Source organism: Pinus tabuliformis, chromosome 8 (assembly GCF_031772625.1).
Source record: "Pinus tabuliformis cultivar Carrire ecotype Pingquan chromosome 8, CPIR1, whole genome shotgun sequence".
Classification (NCBI taxonomy): Eukaryota; Viridiplantae; Streptophyta; class Pinopsida; order Pinales; family Pinaceae; genus Pinus; species Pinus tabuliformis.
Window position 1 is genome coordinate 897,819,692 of NC_142294.1, and position 8,006 is coordinate 897,827,697.

Consider the following 8,006-nt stretch of genomic DNA (forward strand, 5'->3'; position numbering starts at 1 on the left):
AAAAATTGCGCAATTCTGGAGCCCAGCAGGCTGCGATAGAGGATTACGCAATTTCCAGAGGGAAGGCTGGTTTCCTTCCAGAATTGCGCAATTTCTTGGGGGAGCTACTCAGCCCGCAGCTGGACCAAGTCTGGATGAACAACCTGTGAGTGGAATGCATCAAGGCTTGATCAACAATCTGTCTTTGTGCAAGAAAAACACTGAAGCTTGTGAACTCAACGAACCAAGACAAGTTGCTGTGAAAAGTTGGTAGGGAGGCTCCAAAATGGGCTAGGGAAAAAATTTGGAGGGTGGTTGTAGCCGCTACAACAATTTGTAAATTAAATTCCAGTAAGTTTTCACATTTACATTTATACCCATATTTGTTAAAGTGTTGAGGAACCTGCAAATAATGGCGGGAAGAACTCCTAGTAAGTATATGTATTTACATTTTTTTCCTCATCCCATGTTTTATGCAAATACTTGCTTAAATTATGGTGGGTAGTAACTTATGGTAAATATGTTATTTACGTGAGTATGAGCTATTTCCAATGAATGGACATGCTCTTAGAGACATGACTCTTCAACACTATATATATATATATATATATATATATATATATATATATATTAAAGGGTTCTAGGAAGGGGAATTAACCCCTGGTTGCACTCTTTAACACTCCCTCTCAACTAGGGAGGTATTCCACCTATCAACATTCATCCATTGTTATGCTAGTTTGTCCATCATGTTCCATCTCTATAACTTGTCTCATATCTACTGAAGATTGATATCATAGTTGAACAAGAAAGGATTGAAAGAGGGTGGATCATAAGACCCTGCCACTCTTGCCAAAATGATAGAAGCAAGTCCTCATGTCTAGGGATAGAACCCCTACTAGGATTGATCCTTAGTGATCAAGATGTTGAACATTACACATCCTAGTCATAGGAGATATGATAGTACTTGACACATTTGTCGGTAGTACAAATTAACCATAACCACTTCTCCTAACTCATTGGTCAAATGAAATGTACTTCCCAAGACTCCCAGACTATAAGGGTAGGATGTGTGTTGAGGTTTCTGTTAAGTTCCTATACCAATAGGTTTCATTTTACATGATTGACTATGGAAGTGCCAAATATGTTCATCCTTGCATGCTGCAATGGTTCCATATTTTGTAGACAAAAGAAGAAAATTAAAAAATGTAAAGAGGGTATGCCCTAAAAGAAAAATCAAAGGGAAAAAAGAGTAAATTGGTCAACAAAAAGAAAAGAAAATGAACCCCAAACCAAAAGACCAGGAAAGTGGCCAGTCAAAATGCCACTGCTATCTTATTTACAAGTTCACAATGTGCAGATACTGCTACTTATCACACTTAATGGATGGCCCAACAGTTCAATCTAGATCATTCCATATTTAAATTTGTTGTTGTAGAATAGAGAATGAATATCTGTCCAAACAGTTCAAGCTTGGCAGATGAGTAGATAGGTAGAGAAATTAAGGAGCCCAACTGCTTAATTTGGGCCCTTGGAAGAAATAAGGGTAGATTTAGATAGGAGGGCAGTCAAAAGGAAAGAGGACAATCAGGGTTTGCTAGTCTAAGTGCACCCAATCAAAAGGAAGAAAAAATACCAGGTGTATTAGGCTGGGCAGGTAGTTGGAGGTTGCAGAAGCAAGGTTGTGATCACTTTTTCTTATCAAGAAGGACTCATCTCATCAATGACAGAAATATCAAGGCAGTTGTTTGATGGCATAACAATGGAAGCATGACTAATTTCCCCTTCATTCCCCATAAATCTTTTATTAGCATCCCCTCAAGGAGCTTGGAATCTGCCCAAGGGTCCTGTTTCACTTCATTTCATGATAAATGCTGAGTTGAATCTTAACTCCATTTAGTGGAGAGAAGCCACATTTCTTGTGTAAAAATCATTCCAAACTCCTTTCATCTTCCTATGTCTAACTTTTCACTCCACCTACTCAGCATTTACCCATACAATTTCAGTTCGTAAGGTCATATTAACCTCTAATTCTATTATATAGCTCCCATAATCATTTCCCTATCCCTATAGTACAAAAGACTATATTAAAAACCCCAAAAAAGTGTAAATATCCCCACCCCTTGGCACTATAGCCATATAACCTAAAGTTCAGGGAAATGCTAAGTTCATTTGGGGCTTGTATTAACCCCTCCGCGTCCATTTGCCTAGGATTAATCTAACACTTGGTTAGGTTAATAACTATGTTACCCCCCCTCCTAAACCATTCTATAACCCCGCGCACATATCTTTGTTTGGGATTGGTTTAATATATGGTTGAACCAATAACCATGCCCACACTGTATATACCATATAAACCCATATAACCAAAGTTTTTACCCCCCGCCATATTAATAAATATTATAATGTTTCGTGGGTCCCGCGCCTGAAGTTGCTCGCAGCTTACAACCTCCCGACCGCCGTCCGATTCACAGCTCTTAATCCAACGGTGGGCGGCAATATCAGGCGCCCCGATCTGCCAGAGATTAGCGTCCAGGGGATGGGCGGTATTGCTGCCGTACCCCCGCCACGTGTCAATCTCCCGGCGTGATCGGAGGCCCTCTCTGCAAAACCGCCACGGGCCATAAGCGGTTCAGGGAAAATCGGAAACCGCCTGCCACCTGCCCCCTGACATCAGCTCCCACGTCACTAATGACATCATGTCCGCGTCAGCCCGTTGATGCCCTGTACCGTTTCCACATCACTGGCTCACGTCACCACCCTGCCAATGTGTCATCCGCCATGTCACCATACACGTTGACTGCCACATCATCTTCCGTACCCACTACGTGCCAAATTACGTCATGCTGACGTCATCCCCGAAAAGCGCCAAAAGCGTCAAATTGTCCCAAATTCGATAAAAAGTCGCAAAAATGACCATTTTTTTTGTTTTTTATTACTGCTCCCGCAGACAACGTGCATGTAATTTTACGATGACATTGCCACCACCACTCCAGATTGCTCAACCAAGCGAGTTCCACCTACAAATCCGGCCCCTCAGCTCGCCATTGAACCTGCTAATTGCCCTCTGCACCATAAAAAATAGGTATTTACCTACAGCTGACCTATGAACCTTGTTTTTTAGAGATTTCGCATTTAAATTTGGTTGAATACCTGCAAATTCTCTGCAAATTCAAACCAAGCACCTGAAATTCCACTTGTTAACTCACTTGTTGACCCCCTGTTCAAGACCAACCCGGCAAATTTGCCCTCCTCTGCAAATTCACTATAAAAACGCATTTTGAGGTCGTTTCACCGGAAAAGTCTACAAACTGTCCAAGCATTTAATTCCTTTGTCAAAACCCTCTGTAAAATCTCACTCTTTGGCTAGAAATCAATCCCATTCCCTCTGCAGTTTACCCACAGAGCCTATCAATCTAGTGAAATCATTTAAAAGCCTCTCTAAATTCTACAAATTTGCCTTTGTATCATAAACTATACACAGTGAAGGCCAGTTCTATATCTAAGCTTATTCTACAGCTTCCTCACAAAGTTTCTGAGGCAATTCTCACTGTTCAGCTGTTTCACCAATCCAAATTTCAAATTACAGACACAGAGCATACAACATGGCCACTCCAGCAGCATTGAACATTGCTCCTCTAAATGCACCTCACAAGGAACTTGAAGCATTACCCCTAGCTGATAGGGACCACCTTATTCAAGATTTGGTTGGTGACAGAAACCACTTGCAGACCTTCTGTCAGCTGAGAAATAGTTTTTTGAACAACTGTGATATGTATGGGATATGGGAATCTAACCTGCCCATTTACTTCCTCCCTTCTATCAACATTTTCCCTGAGATAATTCATCTCTGTGCTGAAAAGAGTAGTCAAGTCTCCATCTGGGAGCATTCTTTTCCAAATAACTCCTGATTCAATCAACCAAATGCTTAACTTTAAGAAAACTCATCTTCTAATGCCTCTTTCAATGAAATACCTGCTTGATGAAGGTCCCAAACTCTCCACCTCAGAGATAGCCAGAGTTGCCAAAATATTCATGAGAGCAGATCGCCAGCCTACAGAGCCACTTCCTTTTCTCTATGTCAATTTCAATGAAGTAGGGAAACTACTGGTAGACATGATATCCTATGTTCTGGGTTTCAAAACAAGTGAGCACATTGATGAAACCATTCTGGTCCTATTGTTTGCATATAGTCCAGGACAGCCTCTTGTTGTCAAGTACAACTATGTTAAATTTATCTCCAACAAGATACATGACCAACTACTGAAACTGGATAGGGAGGGAGTCTTCAAATACTCATCATACATTTATCATATGTTCATGTACTATCAGCCAGACTGCTTCCAGGGCCCCATCAAAACATTGGATTCTAAAGGGGAAAAGAGGTCTGTAGTTTTCTGGACCTTGGTCTTTCAAAAAGTCTAGAACTCCCCCTACTCTTACTGTGAGTTTATTGACCTGTTTGTCTATCCAGTCTCTTGCCTTCTAAAGAGAAATCCTCCTGCTAGACTATCCTATGACATGCAGAAAATATTGCAGCTTTCAAAGAACTACAAAATAGGTGACTGGTACTTTTACCAGAATCACACTGTCATTAGGATCTATGGCTGTGAGCTCTGTCTGTACAGGCTCCCAAGATATGTGCCAATGAGACTCTTTACCTTAGAGTATTACAGGCAACTCATCAATTCAGACTTAACTCATTTTCATAGTGCCAAGAAGAAGGCTCACCTGAAATTCAGAGACCAACTAGGCCCCTTTGTCATGAACAAGAAAGAAGGTTGGCAAGATGCTGATCAAATATTGGGGCAGAAACTCAAGTTAAAGAGGAGTTTCTGGTGGGTTCCTTATGACCCAGATGGCTTTATCAGTGCCAGAAAAGTAAAATATAGGCTGACAACCTATGAACATTGTAAAATCCCACAGATTGAACAATTTGCCAACCAAGATGAGTGGGTGGCAGGGACACTAGTTGAGGAATTCACCCAAGAAGAAATTATGGAGCAAAATGTCAAATATTTAGAAAAAACTTTTGATTTGGATTCTTTTGACCAGGTAACATTCAAACTGCCACAACAAGTTAGAGAAGTCACATCTACTACTGCAGCTTCAAAAGCTGCCCAAGAAAGATCTACACCAGCAACAGGTACAGCTAAAGGCTAGGAGCCAATGGATGCAGTGCACGAGACAGTGACAGAGCAGCCTGCTACCTCAAAGGAGCAGAATCAAGGGCAAGCCCCTCCACAGCAGACTGAGCCGTCACATATTCCAGCTGTTATCACAAAACCAGTACTAGGGGCTGCAACCAAGCAAAGCTTCATGTAACTGTTTCAGACCATACTTTAGATTAGGAATTAGCCTTCCTAATCAGAGAGGGCTCTCTCACAACTCTTGATAAAATCCTTCAAACACTAGATGGCTAACTCTTTATTCACTTATGAAAACATAACTGGTTGGAAACACATCAAACTAGCTCTCATTGGGCTATGGAGTCTATAATATCAAGTAAACAAGGAAAACACAGTGACCTCATGGAAATCAAGGCTCTTAGCATTACATGTCAAATATATTCCACCAACACATAGCTTGCTGTATACACAGGAAGTCAGAGCATATAATTATGAATTCTGAGTGATTGCATACAACAAAACCATAAAATAACATAAAGTATAACACATCATCACTACATTTGATCATGACAATCCTTCGAGAATCTTGAGAAGAGAATAACTCTGTTTTACTATTACTGTCAAAAAAGGTCTTACAATGGCCCAAAACAACACTGTTTTTCTATTAAGTATCCAACCCCTTCTACATCTCACCTTGGCCCATATATAGGCAAGCAAACTAAAACACCTCGAGCTTCCTCCTCCAGCATGAGGGGAGCCTCGAAGGTGGCTATTAACTATTCCTACATGCTACTAACTAATGCATTAATTACAATCATGCTGGGCTGTAATTACATAAAGTCCTAATCAAACTAAAATACTAATTTCACTCTCCTCGTAGACTTGATGCTTTCTTGAATGCTTTGACAGCTGTCCTCCTCCAATTAATCTGATATGGCTGAGCTACAGGTGCAATGGATGCTGATTTAGGATGCTTAAGAGCGCTGATGGCTCATTAATTGACCAGAAGAGATGCTCCTATCTTAACGGTCTCTGTCTCCCAACATTCTCCTAAAGTATAGCAGCATGTTCCCAAATCTTTTAATAACTCCAGGTATGGAATGATGCCAGGTTTCTGATGTGCTGTAGGTGGTCTTGATAAACAACTGTTCCTTTTCCTCAACTCCTGCTCACCGTGTCAGACTAGCTGCTCACAGTATAACACTAGCTGCCCTGCGCTTTAAATCATCACCTACAGCAGTTTCGTAGCGCGCTACGAAACTGCTGTGTGATTTAAAAACACAGTCCCCCTCACTGGTTTTCTGCTAACACTGTGCTACATTTATTAATGATCTTCCTCATTCCAACAAATGAACAACAATTTGCAAATAATCCTGTTTAGCTGCCAGGCTTCAATGTCAATAGCTTTTCCTAAAAACAAACTCAAACAGCATGCTCGGATTCCTCTGCTTTTTGGAGATACTTTTAGGCCTGCCGAAAGGTTCTTGTAAAACTTATGAAATTCCAAGGTATCACCTCCAGCCTTGCGGACTTCAACCATAAAAAGAGAAGAAGCTACTTCAAATACCTCTGTAGCTACATTCAAATGACCCTTTCTTCCAGTCTTTGAACCTTGCATCTTCATCCTGTAATTTCTCTTTTGCACCAGAAGAAAACCATGAAGGGCATGTAAAATCTGATTTATATATCTTTTTATACAATGTCATAAGGTTTGGATCATCAAAAGGCAAGTAACCTGCTATTAAAACAAATAGGATGACACCACATGACCATAAGTCTGCAATTGCCCCATTGTATATCTACCCTTTTTCCAGCCACTATAGTGAGCAAATGACTGCATATGGAGGTCATCATTCAGAGTAATAGTATCAGCAATTACATGCAGTGTTCAACAGAGATTTAATAATTGTTTTTCACCTCCCAACACCTGGGTATACTCAGGAAATCAACACAAAGGTACTACAGTATTTAATCTAGCAAATTTCAACCCAGAAATGACAAATTCGTGGCACCTTCAGATCTGAGATCAACATGAAAATATCAGTCCCTAAGACAGATTTTTGGCCCACTAGTTGTAGTAAATTCGACCACAAGTTCAGCTCCAAATTTTGAAGATAGACTTGGCACAAATTCTTGAAATGCAAGTAAATCATTTGTCCTCCTCTAGGGTGTAATTGGCTGATCGAAACCTTGCTTTGAAAGGCAGCAATATGGACAAATATTCCAGAACTTGGCTGAGCGAATGATTTCTAGGAAGACCCTACACGGTCTCTCCAAAATTGGCACAACAATTCAACCTCAACTCCCTAAAAATGCACTTCAACTTCAACTACAGGAATATTACTTCATTCTTGGGATCTAAAATAATTAATTAGCTCTGCCTCCCTGAAGCAAACCGTCATCCCTGACTTGTTGAGACAGTGCACTTAGGCCAAAATCTGATACTTTAAGATTTCCATATGTATCCAGAAGCAAATTTTCTGGCTTCAAGTCCCTATGGTAGACACCCCCCCATCCGTTTCACCAGAAACGGATCCAATTCTTATGCTGCTCGATAGCCGAGGGATGAGCATCCATGGAAATATCTTTTCAGTGGCAGGCGCACCTCTGTGTCTTATTTGGAATAACGCCATTATCTAAACCGCGGTGAGCTAAACAAAAAACATCGCTCAGCACATCATCCTTATACGTAGCATCTGTCGTGATTCTGGTGATTTTGCTAATGCAGGTGGCCATCAGAAGTGCCACATCTCAATCCCGGTGTTAATGGCGATCTTGTGGCAATCAAACCTTTATAAAGACCATTTGACACATGGCATTAATCACTGTATTTCATAAGAGCACTCTCATATCTTTAATATGCGCATTAATGCTGAACCAACATGCTTTATAATATTCATG